Consider the following 16,086-nt stretch of genomic DNA (forward strand, 5'->3'; position numbering starts at 1 on the left):
GTGTAAGATTAAATGATATAAAGTACTTCCCCATCTATCCAGAATGTGGACCATGGTACTAAGTTCCCTCACTGTCTCTTCTTTTTGGAAAATTCTATAAAGTTATGATAATGAGACTCACTTGCTCCATAAAAATGTAGCTCACATGATCCCAGCTTGAAATTCATGGATGCAAAACCTGGAGACAGTAAAATATGAGACAACAGACCCCCAGGTGACACAGACTCAGATGGTTTGCTTTCAAGCTCAGGAGACCTCAAGTAATAAATGACCTTGAATCTGATTTCCCTCTTTTGTAGCATGAGATGGCAGTATTTCCCCCAGATTATCCTCTGGAAACCAATCACTGCATCCCAAGGAGAAAAACATTTCAGAATGAAGAAAAACAGTGATTTGCTTTTGCTAGAAGTGGTAACATAGAAAACTCTAGAATAGACCTCCAATTGCTGTGTTCCCAGCCTCCTAGGAAGTGGAAGGAAATGCTCAGAGAGTGAACAGCACTTTGCAGGCTTCTTCCCTTCTCCACATTGATCAATTACAAACTTCTAGCTTAACTAACCACACAAATGCAGTTAACAGACAAGCTCCTTCTTCCACCTCTTAGAGATCACAGCCCCTTCCTCAATTTACCCTTTTCAGATATGCCAGGGCACTTCACAGCCATGCCCCCTCTGAGATATAAGTAAGATAATGCCCGCCTTGTCACCCTTATCTGTTTTCTTGGTCCTCAAAAATGCATGCCTGGAATCCTTGGTATTGCCGGAGAATTTCTAATTGTGTCTTTGTGGGTACATAAACTGGAGGCTTTGTGGGGAGAGGGAACTTTTCTTGAATAATAGAGACAAGAGAGGAGGCGTGTATGAGCTGATTGGTCCACCCTCAGACCCCTTTAGCCAGTTCTGCTTGTTGTAAGCATACTGTCTGAACCCTGAGGGAGCACTGAGGTTGGAACTCAGAGGCCGCCATTAAGACCGACACTCTTTCTGAACCAGGACCTCACTGATTGGCAGAGGGGCTTGTCAGAAAGCCCAGAAACCTTCTTGTTTTGGTCCCATGTCCCTGAGTGCTGGGGTTACCACCTTGAGTCTCTGGGCCTGGCTTTTAGCATGGGCTCTGGAGACCTTAATTCTGGTCCTCATCTTTGTGCAGTGTGCGCTTTACTGATGGACTGAGCCATCTCCCCAGCCCCAGATGTCTGTGATATTTGTTGTGTTTCTATGTAAACTTGTTATGAGAAAACCTGAGAGCAAGTGTTGGAATGACAACACTGTACGTGACCGTCAGTTCTACGCTACAGCGAAGAGCGTCTCCTGGAGTGTGCATCCTCATTACACAAGTTTCTGAGGATGAGGTATTGGCAGGATTCGATTTCTCAGATTACATAAGTTTAACATTTAGGGAATGAATCCTATTTTGTAAGCATTTGTATCGGAAAGTTCTCTTTAGCATATCGAATATTTCCTTGCTTTGCCAATTCAATGTGTTAAGTACTATTTAATCTCTCTTCTCTCACTTTCTCATTCTATCTTTAAGATTTTTTTAGGTCACTATGCTACAAAACAAATTTCTTGAACGTATTTCTTCTGCTCATGCATTGTATCCTTTGACTGAGATCTCTGTGATACTCCACATTCCACCTCCAATACCTGGTATTCACTGCATCACGTTTTGCTTCTGTAGATTTTACCTTTAAGTAACAGCAATAGGACTTGCCTTTCTAAAGTGCCTGGCTTCTTTCACACAGCACAATTCCAGGGTTTTCAATGTCACAGGTAGCTATTTTTTTCTTTTCTAACTCTAAACAGTATCCCTCATTCCACCCCCTCTGTCTGTATGTGATCACATTTTCCTTATCCATTACATCTATTAATGGATACCTAGTCTGACTCCATGCCTTGGTTACTGTGTTGCAATGAACACCATAGTGAAGATACTTCTTGGAAATTGTGGCATTATTTCTTTTTGCTAGTTGTCCAGTGGTTGGATTGCTGGGGACTAAAACAGTTCTATGTTTAATTTATGGGGAGCCTTCATACTGCTTTTGATAATGGTTAATTTGTATTCCTCTCATCTGTGTACAGGGTCCCAATTCTCCACATGCAGGTAATCTACTTTTAATGACCCCCTTATCTCTGAACAGATTTCAGTGTTCATTCTAATAGGTGAGGTATACCACTAATGTTGAGTTCTTGGCACCTGCCAGTGATCCCACCCTTGCTCTGAGTATATCCTGCTCTGCCCTATGGAAGCTCTCTCCTCTTGTTATCTTCTTGGCACGGTACTCCGGGAGGTCCGGTTTAAATTTGATGGCCCCCTCCACACCTCCTCACTCTGATTCTGTCTCTTCTCTGTAGCAAACACCACGCTAGCATTCTCCACTTCAAACCAATTTTACACTGTTTCTTCTTCTGCCCCTCACGCTGGCACGTCAACTATGAAAAAGATTTTAGTTTTGTTTTTTAATCTGAAATTAAAAAAAAAAAAATCTGTGTTCCTCGTGGCAGAATCAGGGGAAATTATAGACTTTCGATGAGTATTTGTATAAGACGTCACTCTGTGACTAAAGATGGACACACACTTGACTTCGGCATGAGCGAGGTGACGCAGCACGAGCGAGGTGACGACGCAGCTCGAGCGAGGTGACGCAGCTCGAGCGAGGTGACGCAGCTCGAGCGAGGTGACGCAGCACGAGCGAGGTGACGCAGCACGAGCGAGGTGACGACGCAGCACGAGCGAGGTGACGCGGCACGGGCGAGGTGACGCGGCACGGGCGAGGTGACGCGGCACGGGCGAGGTGACGCGGCACGAGCGAGGTGACGCAGCACGTCCTTCTTGACCACGCTCAGTTGCTTTTCGCTTTCAGTCATTTGCAGGCAACTTTAGTCCAAACATATGGAACAGAAAACTCTAGGAAAAAAATCCTAAATAATGCTGGTAAGATGGCTCAGCAGTGAAAAGCACTGGCTGTTTTTCCAGAGAATTCAAGCTGTGCTCATAGTGCCCACGTTGTGTTCAGAACTGCCTGCAATTTGAGCCCCAGGGGAGCTGGTGCCCTCTTTGAACCTCTATGGACATGCACACACAGATGCACATATACAATACATAAAAGTAAATATTGAAAATTCACAAGTTTTAAATACATTTGAGAACTGTGTAGTGCTGTACATACTGTTAATACTGTTGTAGTCTGTTTTGTGCCCAGTTTAAATTTAAGCTTTATCTTAGGTAGATAAGCACAGAGGAAAAAGCACATGCATAGCTTCAGGTGTCTGTTGAAATACTGGGATTTGGGCTGGAGAGATGGTTCAGAGGTTAAGAGCATTGCCTGCTCTTCCAGAGGTCCTGAGTTCAATTCCCAGCAACCACATGGTGGCTCACAACCATCTGTAATGGGGTCTGGTGCCCCCTTCTGGCCTACAGGCATACACACAGACAGAATATTGTATACATAATAAATAAATAAATATTAAAAAAAAAAAAAAGAAATACTGGGATTTGTCCCCAAGGAGGATGAGAAGGACTACTGTGTAACATTCAGCAATAAATGGATTGATTCACCGGTTAATTTATTTCCTGTTGTAATTGCTGAACAAAATCTTCTACTTAAAAACAAAACAAAGCAAAAATTTAGCTGGTTTATCTTCAGCAAAAGACAGGTTTTTTTTTTTTTTTTTTTTTTTTTTTGTCAGATGCCAAATAACATAAATGTTGCAAATACATTTCTGTTAAACCACTGGCAGTATTGGTAGCAACACTGTCAATGAAACTACATTTTTCTTACGATGGTGATTTACTTATGAAAACCCATGTATGTGTGTACCCACTGGGCACACAGTCTGCCCCACCCAGCTCCTTTCTTGATCAGTAGGGAGCTGACGAGGCCTCTTCAAAAGCCATTGGTGGAAAACTCAAAACAGTGTTCATCGAAGAACCACTTGTAGACATATCAAAGGTTTGGGGGTCTTTTGGAGAACAATTTTCAGCGAGTTATATAAAAGAACTCACAATAGCGAGTTTCAAAGGAGGACGAATGTGAGAGGAACTTGCTTGACAGCAGTGATAATCTCACGGGCTGCAGGCACCCCGTAGAGTTCTTCAGAGCAGGTGGTAGCTGGAAAGCATCCTGACTCAGTGAGGAAACTGTGAGGCAATGTGCTGACTAGAGAGTGCTGCTTCATTGGAAGGGATCATGATAAAGACTGCAGAGCAGCTTAGAGAAATTCTATGAAATACTAGCAAATTATTCAACATCCACAAAGCTACAGGCGATAGCTGCACTCATGCAAAATATGCAATGTTGTCTGAAGACGCTAAGAAATGACAAGGTGACTCAATTTCTGTATTTTCACAGTTTTGAAATTAAATATTATAAAAGAACAAAACATTGACCATGGTGTGTTATGCGATAGTTTACCAACGATAACTCAAGACAGTTTGCTTCAGATGGAAGCTGACTGCTAATAGCTTCAGACTGTCATGTGAAAGTGATTTTGTCTCCAGCTCTTCAGAAGAGTTGTGTCATTCACAAACAAAGGGACCTTAAATTAGATAACATTTGAGCCCTGTTGAAGAGTCAAGATACACCACTTAATTAAAACTCTGAAAATTTATGGAAAGAAAGGAATGGTTCAATGAGACTTGGATACATTTTCCCTGATATTATTCTGCCACCTGCCATTTTCTTTCCCCTAATCTGACCCCTGACCTCCTGAGGAGCTCCTGGTGAACCATGGGGGGTAGGGAAGTGAGTACACACCCACAGCGAGCACAGCAGCTACTGTGAGTTGTTGAACAAAAGAACCACAATGCTTTGTGTTTGGAGGCAGTCTGTAAAGTTTGAAGAGAGAGGCTGAGTCACACAGCAGGTGCATGTAGGTCATTCTGCCTGGAAACAAGCCAATCAGAAATCAAAGTCTTAGGACTTACAGAATAGAGTGACTAGGAAAGATTCCAAAGCCCTATATTCCTATGACCCCTGTACCACTCACTATTAGGGATGGTTCTCGGTAAGCTTTGAGCTCCTGCATCTACCCTCTTAGCTCCTAAGCTTCTTGAGGACTCAGGTCAGTGATTCTCAACCTTCCTAATGCTGTGACTCATGTTGTGGTGATGCCCCCCCCCCAACCATGAAATAATTAGTGTAAATATCCGTGTTTTCCGATGGACTGACATAACCCCTGTGAAAGGGTCATTCCATCCCCACAGGGGTTGAGACCCCCAGGATGAGAACCACTGACTCAGGTCCCATCCCAGAATCAGAGTGAGGGTATTGTGGAGAACAAGGGACCTGACCTAGGTTTCCAAGGAGCAGGAAGGCTGTGGCCTTACTGCTTTGTGTACCCAGCTAGAGGGAAGGTAGACGGGAATGGGTGGGCAGGTATTTGAGACTGCCAATGCCTGCTAGGCTCATTAGGAATCCAAGCCCGAGTGGCAGGTCCTCCATAGAGTGTTTCAGCTTGTCATGTAAGAGAAGGAACTGGTATCTGGTAAGGCTCCACTCGTCCAAGTTGTCTAGAACATGGTTGGCCAGGGGTAGCGGGACACTAATCCTTGCCTCTGCATCCTCAAGGTTCAGCTTGTTCTGCTTCATCAGCCACACCCAGCCATATGTCTCGGTTACAGTACATTACTGCGGTGTGGTTCATGTACTTGAGCAGCGTCTTGATCTCAAACAGGAGGGGGATGTACAGAATCACATGGTGGTACCCTTGGAGAAGGTACTTAAAGGTTTCCTTCATCGCTTCCTTGCAGCTCTCAGGTGGGTGAGGGCGTTGAGTAGCTGCTGATGGTCGTGATGGTTGAAGATCAAGTCTCTAAGGACCTTGTGGTCAATGTCACCTTTCTACAGCAGGGCTTCAGTGCCAAAGGCCTCTTCAATACGCCTGCGGGCAGGACACCCTGGCTGGACGACATGCTGGGCAATGGTGTCTATACCAAGCTGTTGAAATATCTGGATGATGCAGCATGATTCATTCACAAACCCTGCAGCTTACACCAATCACATCGGATCCCAATCACATCGGATCCCAGAGAGATGTTCTGCTAATTTTCTTCCTGTTTTAAATTTGTTTCTTGAATGTTACCAGAAGCAGAGCAAGAACATTAAAAGCATGATGCAGACTTTAAAACTGGTGAGAAACTTGCCAATTAGAAGTGGAAGCAAGACTAGAGAGAAGGAGGAAGGAGATGGGCTGAGAAGCAAACCCAATCTCCACTGAACCAGTACTCTTTGTACACATTTGAAGAAAGTTTTGCTATTTGTGTTGGGTGTTAGTAGGAATCTATAAGGTGCGGAATCTTTTGTGCTTCTGTAGGAGAACATGCCTCGAAGACTCTTTAGAAACATAAACTACCCATTCGGAGCAGCCGTCATAAATCAGGATTAAAGTCACGGGAAGAACACGGCATCTTTCAGTCAGTGCAAACCGCACCCGTGAACGCTTCGGCATGCCCCTTGTATGAGAGCTGCCGCCTGGACCTGGGACACTGTCTAATGTTCCACGTGCTGATGGAGCCAGTTCCAGCCTGATGGGTAGGTGGAGGCATCTGTAGAAGGCGTGAAAAGGCAGACAGAAGACCGCTGGAGGTCTCCATGAAAGGGGGTGCTGTTGCTTTGCTCTTTCTCCTCTTTCTTATGCATTCCTGGCTGCTCTGCACAGGTGCCCCGCATGCACTCACCATCTGTGCCACGCTGCCTCAGGCCCAGGCAAACAAGGCAAACATGGACGGAAGGTTCCTCAGGCTTGAGCCAACACAGACCTCTTCAAAGACTTAGTTCCACTATCTCTTCCAGTGAGGAAAAGCTAATATATTAGGCCCCAGAAAGTTAACTATTTTAATTTTTACGATTTAAATTAAACTGATCCACAAAACATAGATCTTTTATGTATTAACGAGGTAACTAATCTAGGCAATGCTCCAATACACATTTATTATATAATGCTTAGATTACATTAAATAAATCTCTTCAACCATTTACCATTTTTATAGCAAAATGTTCAAAATCCTTCCTGCTAGCCTTTTGGAGCCTACAGTGCATTGTTGCCAAGGGTGGCACGTGACCATGTGCGCACACACTAGGCTTCTCCTTCCTGACCAACTGTAACTTCGTTCGCACTGAGCAGCCTTTTCCAGTTCCCCTTCGCCTAGAGCTATTTCCGACGCTACTATTCCTACTGCCACTCCCATGGCTATTTCATGCGTTCTTCTCCAGCCGCACTTCATGAGGTCTGACTTCTGTGAATGGTGCTCATTCTTTGCAATGATTTTTCTCTCTGTTGTCACATTTTGCCTCTGTCCCCCACCTCTCATGATCTTGCAGAAACACCTCATAGAACGCAACTATCTGCACTCAATATTGTACCTATGATTTATAGAATGCAATTGGAAGATTATTTCTGCTACCTATACAACATTTCCGCTTACCATTCTGTCAGTCATTTGGACTAAAATATACTTTTCTTTACAATCACAGAGAAAAGAATGCTCGCTAAGCCTCGGGTTATATGATATGAAACTTAGTATTAGAAATATGGACATGCTAATAAATAAAAGAATATAATCAATTGCTGCGTTCTGAGAAATGTTTCATATTACAAAGCGGTGGATAGAAAAAAAATGATTTAAAAATACCAGCTGGGGTGCAGACTCAAAAGCCAATCATCTATTTACTCCTCTGAAAACAGCATTTTAGGTGAAGAGAGACAGTATACATTCACTTCAGTAGGCTCTGGGCTTATGGAGTGTTCCAGAAATAACTCTGTTGCGCTCAGAACACCAGAAAATTGCCACTTCCGTACTTACAGAGCTTTCATGCTGCCACCCAGACACCTACTCGCTTGACACTGTATTGGTTGCTAATGGTTTCCTGCTGAGGAATTCATCTCTTTGTTTTAATCGGGAATGATAACCTCTTTCCAACTCAATCATAGTCTGCCAGCTCCTTCCATTCCACAAGGCTGCACTTGGTTCTGTATCTATCTGAGAAGTCCAACAATGGGCTCAGTGCTTACAGTTCACACACCCACTTCTTTGACACCATAGAGAGGCCATTTGGGAAAGGCCAAATCAGTTATTTATTTCTCATTCACAGGAGAGCAGATCAGAGATCCCTTACAGTAGCAGTTCTATTTGAAAAGTCTACAACTATTTTTAGTGGGACCCGGAGATGTGCAAGACAGGGTCGTCCTTGGACTCCCAATCTTTCTGCCTCTGCCTCCTAAGTGCAGGGATTTCTGGCACATGCCACTACATCTGGCACTATGATAGCTTCTCAAACATTTTTATTAAGCAGATTAAATACTGCAGTACAAACTGAGTTCTCGATATGAAGTTATATTAGAAAGGAAACAGCTGGCTGTCGATGCAAGACTCCATGAAAAACCAGATGTTTTCTAATGGAAACCAGGTGTGAGGAAATCAGTCTTTTTGCCAAAACAGCATGGATCTGAAGATCAGCCATTGGGGAAATCACGGAGCACATTTAATTATAATTCCCAGTTTTAAAAGGGAGAGATGGAATCTTCACATGATTAAACAGAAACATAAAACATAACTTTTTTATTTAACCAGAGATTTTCTGCAATGGCCCTTTCCTAATACTTAAAGTTCATTTAAGCCGAGGTTCCATTTGTTCTCTGGGCCCCTTTGGAAAGCAGCAGGACATCTCTCGGGAGCTTCCTGGCATTGCTTGCGCCCCTCACAGTTCCTCTGAATACTTCTGCAAGAGAACTCTGAGCTGTCAAGTTGACACTAAGACTGCTCGTCCTGTTCGTTCCCTCAGAGACCCGCAGGCTGAGGCTGTGCAGCATCCACCGGGGATGACTGAAGGAGTTGTCTCTGTGGAGGTAAAGTCTGGGAAAGAGGGAGATGCACAGATTGTGTGCTTATGCATCAGGAAGAGAAGCCAGGCTAGAATTCATTGCTCAAATAAACCTCTAACAGTGAGTGCTCCTCAACAATCCACAGCGATAGTGGTAAAGCTTCCTCCTGCACACCCAGCGCAAACTCCAGCACTTTGGTCCCAATATGGGCAGACTGACACAAACTGTACTGCCCGTTCATAGTCAGTTTTTATATTATCTTAGATTAGGGAGTTTCATTGTGGCATTTTCATACAAGTGTGTCAATATATATTGTTCTCAATTTGTTCCCCTCTCCAACTACCCCTTCTCTATTGCCCCTACTCCACCATGGTCAATTCTTTCTTCCTCTGGTCTCTCTCTCTCTCTGTCTCTCTCTGTCTCTCTCTCTCTCCCTCCCTCCCTCCCTCCCTCCCTCCCTCCCTCCCTCCCTCCCTCCCTCCCTCCCTCCCTCCCTCTCTCGGTTTTTCGAGACAGGGTTTCTCTGTGGCTTTGGAGCCCATCTGGGAACTAGCTCTTGTAGACCAGACTGGCCTCGAACTCACAGAGATCTGCCTGCCTCTGCCTCCTGAGTGCTGGGATTAAAGGCGTGTGCCACCACTGCCTGGCCCTTCCTCTGGTTTCTATCTTTTTAAAAACTGAGAACTCTATACACACAAATAATGTGTTTTGATCAAATATGTACCCCTTTCTCCTCTTTCCAGTTTTCCTCTATTTTCCCCACCACTTTTTCCTCCCAACTTCATGGATGCGCTCTCTCTCTCTCTCTCTCTCTCTCTCTCTCTCTCTCTCCCTTTATTCCTCTCTCCTTCCTCTCCTCCTCTCTCTCCCTCCCGCCCTTCCTCTTCCATCCCCCTACTCTCTCCTCCTTCTTTGAACCAATGGGTCCATTTCGTGCTGCTTGAATGTTTGTGGGCATGGGACCATTTACTGGAGCAAAGGCAGCTTCTTAAAACCCACATCCCTCAAAGCGTGACTCTTTTTTCTTCAGCACACCTCAAATGCCAATAAATACTCTGATAGGGGCAGGAGTTCATGCCTCCTCCTCTCCCCATGCTTAGACCTGAAAGGCTAGATCTTGCTCAGGTCTTCTGCACATAGTCCTAGGGTCTGTGAGTCTCTGTGTATGTGCAACAGCACTGTCATGTGTGGCCAGCACTGCTTCAAAGTAGGCATCTAATCCATCTGGCTCTTACAATCTTTCTGCCGCCTCTTCAGCAATGATCCCCAGCCTTGTGGGAACAGGGTGTGGTGGAGATGCCTAGATTCTCTCTGCTTTCCTATTCTTTTTTAATGATTTGTTGATCTGCATTGGTGCATCTGTGTAACAGGACTGGATCCCTTGGAACTGGAATTACAGACAGTTGTGAGCTGCCATGTAGGCTCTTGGAATTGAACACAGTCCTCTGGAAGAGCATCGAGTGCTCTTAACTGCTGAGCTCCAGCCCCGTTCCCTACTTTCCTAACCCATGCATTCCCTACGTTCTCTCCAGACATCTCTTAAAACCTCTTATTCCTCCTCACAATCCCTTTGATAGACTGCACTGCCTTTGAACAATGAATCCCTGTCCCAGTAGACAGCAGGGCTGTAGAGACAGAGTCTGAGGGTTATAACTGATCCACTTGTCCTGGCTGGACACCCAGATGTGAGCAAGCTGTGTCACACTTGCATTGCCTTGGAAGGACCCACCTGCTGCCATGACACTCCTTGACCCGATAGACTCAAACCATGACTCCTAGTAAATCCTTTCTCCTTTAAGTTACTTCCTCTCAGGGATATGGCCATAGAAACAAGGAAAGTAGTCACCACAGTCATAACTTACTACTCCTTTGTTACAATGTTAGGTAAGATACAAATAAATCAAAGCGATGACAAAATAAGGGGAATTCTTATTTTTTAACCCTGGTGCTGTTTTGTGTGCATTTCCCACCGAATCTTACAGAACCACGAAGATAATCCAATGAATCTCTGCAACACTGCGAATGGTTGTAGCCATCAATTCAATGCCAACATTACCTAGATACTGAAGGTGCAACAAACGTCTTCAAAAGTGTTTCTGTTTGTGTTGCCTGTCCTTTACTGGTCTAGACAAGAGCTTTCTGCTGAAGGACTTCCAATTCACGTCAGATTTTTAATTTTTAATTGCCCAATTAAATGAACGCTGAGAAAATACAGAACAGAGTCAAATATCAACAGCAAAACCGTCACAACAGGAAGAGAACGTATTTCTGTTTCCCCTCCCTGTCACCAGTTCTGGGGACCTGCAGTCTGGTTGTGATGAGGCACAGTAGGTGTGAGCAAATCTCTGAGCTTGGAACGTAATTGACGCTGACAGTCTTACTTTCCTTGGCTCTAATTTTAATCTACAGTTTTCTATCTGTGTGGCACTGGAAGGTTCCACAATTTCTCTATGACTCTGTTTTCCTTGCTGTTTTTTTTTTTTTTCAAATGCAACCATTAGGGTCGAGGAAGGCATTAACCATCCAAGTTGCATTGCTACGCAGTACGCAGTAACTGCTGGCCTTTACAATTGCAGTCATTATGAAGTTGGATTTCAATTCTTGAAAAATATAACATTCTAAGGTGGAAATGAAGTTTAAGTCTGTTTCAGGATGACTTTTTCTTACTCAATTCTCAAAAACATTTTAGGCACGACAATAGGTTTATTTGTTAATTTAAGGAAACAAGTTCCTATCTCTGCTCAAATACAGAAAAGGAAAGGTAGCGCCCCCCCCCCCCCCTTTCACAAAGGGTGAAGAATTAGTAAGTCTCCAGACACAACGTCTTCTCACGCTTCCCCCCTCCCACTACACGTCTCAATGCGCTATAAAGGTCTGAGTGACTTGACCCTTTTGTCTGCGGCATTGGTCTGGTGAAAGCTGAGCCCAGCAGCAAAGCAGTCAGGAGAGGAGGTTCAAAGAAGAAAAGCCTCCTGTCCTAGAGGAGATGTGGCAGTCTGTGATAAGCAAGGCACTGAAACGCCAACAAGAATTGGGGTGGTCGGTGCTGTGTCCTTTCTAGCAGGGTCTGGAAAGATAAGGGTTACTCAATTCTCTTTTTCAGGGGCTAAAAGTACCTGTGAAAGTCAGTCTGGGAGCACCCTTGCCACAAGCCACCTACAGAGAAGTTAGTCCTAGAAAGAGATAGTCACAGTCCCCCAAGTCCCAAAACACCACCCCCTGGAGCCATCCCAATTTCTTATTACTCAGTATTATAGCCTACTGGAGGGTTTGCAGGGAAGTGAAACAGGAAGAGAGATGGTATCTACATTTGCACCATAAAAGGTACCTACTCACAAGCTACAAAGTGAAGCAGCAGCAGCAGCAGCAGCAGCAGCAGCATACAGAACTGAGATCCACCCCATTCACACCCCCAGAGATCTCCCTATATACGTGGAAATCTGGCCTGTGATCTGATGTTTGCAAGCAGGGAAGCATACCCTGCCTTGCTACAAACAACTTTGAAAGAAAGGCCCTTTATTGTAGGATATTTTGATCATAGTCTGACAATCCCGAGACTAACAATGAAGTTCAGTCTGAATCAGAGGGCAGAGGGCTGATTAGCCATAGAGATTTTGGAGGACCAAGGACATATAAAGAGACACAGGAGTAGTGTGTAGTAGGGTGGGGCTTAGGAAGGTTTTGTAGGAGGCTGCTAGTTAATATCCCTGCTGCCCCGCAGCTCAGACCCAAAATAATCACACAGAAACTATATTATTTAAAACACTGCTTGGCCAATGACCCCAGCGTATTTCTAGCAATCTCTTGCTAGAAATTAAATCAACCCATTTCTATTATTTCATATTTTACCAGAAGGCTCATGGTCTACTGGCAAGGTTCCAGCTGGCTACTTGTGTCTTTCTCCTTTGGCAGCTCCATGGCATCGTCTGACTCTGCCTTCTTTCTCCCAGCAATCAATTTAGTTTTCCCCGCCTAGCTCTGTTTTGCCCTGCATAGGCTCAAAGCAATTTCCTTATTCATTAACCAATAAAAGCAACACATATAAGAAGGACCTCCCACATCAGGAAGTTCTCAGCCTTTCTGGATTGAGTAAGGAGAGAGAGAGAGGAGGTCACTGGTCACTTCTCCGCTGCTTCTCTCATTATTCAAGTTCTTACTCCAAAACCTGACTCTTGAGTTTTTATTGATAAAGAATAATTAGATAAATGCTTCACTTTATGCCTCTTGAAACCAGCAATAAAATCCCCTGTGAGATACACCATCCACCTAGGAAGGCATGGCCTATCTTCAAGGGAGGGAGCCCAAGTGTAATGAGTGTGCAAACTGCACAACAGCTTTGCATTCTCCATTTCCTCCTGACCACTTCTCTCTCACACACTTCAACTCCAGCTCCTCTGTCTGGCCACGGCTTACAAATTAGTAATTTCATCCAACATAGTCTTAGTTTCTTTTTTTTTTTTTTTGAGGGGGTGTTTTTATTTCCCCTATGAAGACTCCATGCCATTTAAAACCCAGCCTTAATACACGGGGAGGTGCTTAGTCTTATTCCAACTGGATATGCCATGTTTTGTTGATACTCATGGGAAACCTGTCTTTTCCTAAACAGAAATGGAGGAGGAGTGCATTGGGGTGTGGGAACACGGGGGGGGAGGGGTGTCAGACAGAAGGATCGGGAGGAGAAGAGGGAGGGGAAACCGTGGACAAGTCATTGAATGAATGAATGAATGAATGAATGAACGAATGAACAAATTTATAACCTCCCCAAACAAACAAGAAAACAAAACTTCATATTAAGAAAAACTGAGTGCTTTCCCCCAATTAACTGATTCATATCAACTTGATTCTCAGGACCAGATGGATAAGGACTTTTCCCCTCTGTGACTGAGAGAGGATGCAATAGAGAACACATTTGCTTCTCTGTAGTTTGCAGATGCAGAGACCCACGCGAACAAAAACAGACAGAAGGACAGATTCAGAAGGTATCCTTCAAGCAGGTACAGATTATGACATAAAACAGAGAGAGGATGGAAGACACAGGGAGTAAGAAGAAAAGAATTTAAAATTAGTCTCCCTAGTGGTTAAGTAGCTCAGGTGATAATGCTTTTCTTTCTTTCCTTAAGCGACAGTAGTGCATTACTGGTAATGCATAGGTATCATTAAGACGTATAATTCCTGCATCACAGCAGCCTAGGAACACCTTACAGAGATAGAGATGATTACTATGGGCAGGACAAGGTGCCTCTCTTGGCTGCAGTGACAGATAAAGGGTTGTGAGACTACGCAGCATGCTCACATCGTAAGACCACACTCTTGCAGCATGTCCCACATTCTCAGCAGGATTTTCTTGTGATCGAACCATTTCTAACTTAAAAGTGTCTTAAATATTTATGTTCCCCTTCAAAAATGATTTTCAGATTAGCATAATTTTCACGACAAAACAGAGCTAAAGAAAAAGGGCCAGCGCCCGATGTTTCCTTCATTCATACAGCTTTGCAGCTTTCCTTTTAAACCCCCACCATGAGCAACGAATGGATAGGTACCAATTCTACTGTTGAGAAGTATCGAGAAGAAAAACATCTCTGCTTCTTGCAAAGTATACAGACCGACTGTCTTGCTACTGTTCTAAAAATAGTTTCGGAAGGTTGAGAAAGCAGTTTACTGTTAGAGCATGTGCCTAGCATGTCTGAAACAAGAAACAACATGTAACATATTAAAGAACATGTAAGGTATACAGAGGTCAACGATAAGGGCAAATACAGGAAATCCTAGTTTGAATTAGCTATGGCCAGGGATATGGCGGAATGGCAGAAACATTTTTATGGGAAACATTTCTTTCCTTCCACTGGGTCACAGAAATGAAGCGAGCCACATTTTCCCCAAGGACATGCCCCTTTCACAGAGGAGCAACAGAAGAATTAAAGATCTCTACAGTCGATGTACTACACGCTTTTAGATTTGCCATTATTTCCATAATTCTAGGTTGGACAGTGTTGGGTTGGTGAGTTTTATAATGTAAAATGATAGTCATTTGGAAGGTTTGCAAAAATCAAACGTGCCAAGTATCTTGGCTAATGGTAGTAATAATCTCTTTTTCATTCCCATAAAATATAACCGACTTCAAGTCTGTGGTTTCATAAAATACTTTAGAATTTCCTAAATTTCTTCAAGTACTGCATTTTACGATATTTGCCAATACTCTAAAGTTTCCCAACTTTATAAGGCCCAAATTCTCTATCATTCTTCTTATTTCTGGTTAAAACTGCCTCAGTGGGTTGCATTATGACATGCTACGGAAGAAAGAGGTTTAGAGATGGCCACAGGCTGTCAACAATTGATTACCGAATCAAAAACCAATGCAGGCTCTGCTATGTAGGAGCCATGCATTTTAGGTCCCCAGACTAGAGATGTTAAGCCAACATAATCCCCTCTGGAAGAAGAGATTGTCCTTAAAGTTAGAAGAGAAAAGGAGAAGTAGAGGATGGGAGATTGGCTTTGAAGATGGATGGAGTCACCTCCAATGAATGGAAGGGGGCGAACCCTGGTGGACACCTCCAAAGGAAATGGACTTCAGAGTATAAAGGCACACAGTGGAGCCCAGGTGGATGACACCCAATTGCAGCCTTGTGCTACCTGACCACACCTGCCTGGGCTTCTGCCTCACAGAAGGTAGACATCATAGCGATGATGTGTTAGTTTGTGGCAAACTGTTATTCTGTGATACAAAACTAATATGAATTCTGAATTTGCAGCAATGTAGACAGCCTTAATATTTCTTTAAACAATTTATGTTTGAATAAATTCTTCCAAAGATCATCCTATTAGCTATAAATTTAGAAAAACTTCAACACTACATATGATTTACACATAGGATAATTTCTCTCTTCTAAAAAAGATTCATTTATATTATTTGAAGACATTTGAGACAAAATATAACACTTTATTCTCCAACAAAATACTTTATCCTCCAGTGACAAAACTCTGCATATTTCTCTACCCATTCCAAATCCAGACTTCCATTTTTCTCTTGACTCTGGAAGCAGAGGGAAGGATAGACATCCGCAGGAGTTTTATTACTGTAGCAACATTTATACATACTTAATTTATGCTGGAAATATTTATTGTAAATATAATCTCTATACCCAGCACAGGGGATACAATTGGATCTAAATAGTGAAGACCATGTGCATACACAGCCTCGATGAACTTTATGTAACTATGGAAGATGCAAATCTGAATTAATCATCAAACGTCTGACATTAAAACA

The 16,086-nt window shown here is 43.5% G+C and overlaps 1 pseudogene; it reads right to left on the minus strand.

The window, feature by feature from the left end:
- Positions 1–5,344: 5,344 nt before the first annotated feature.
- Positions 5,345–7,311, minus strand: LOC119804074 (annotated as a pseudogene).
- Between the last annotated feature and the right edge of the window lie 8,775 nt (positions 7,312–16,086).

The sequence above is a fragment of the Arvicola amphibius genome, chromosome 18 (assembly GCF_903992535.2).
Source record: "Arvicola amphibius chromosome 18, mArvAmp1.2, whole genome shotgun sequence".
Lineage (NCBI taxonomy): Eukaryota > Metazoa > Chordata > Mammalia > Rodentia > Cricetidae > Arvicola > Arvicola amphibius.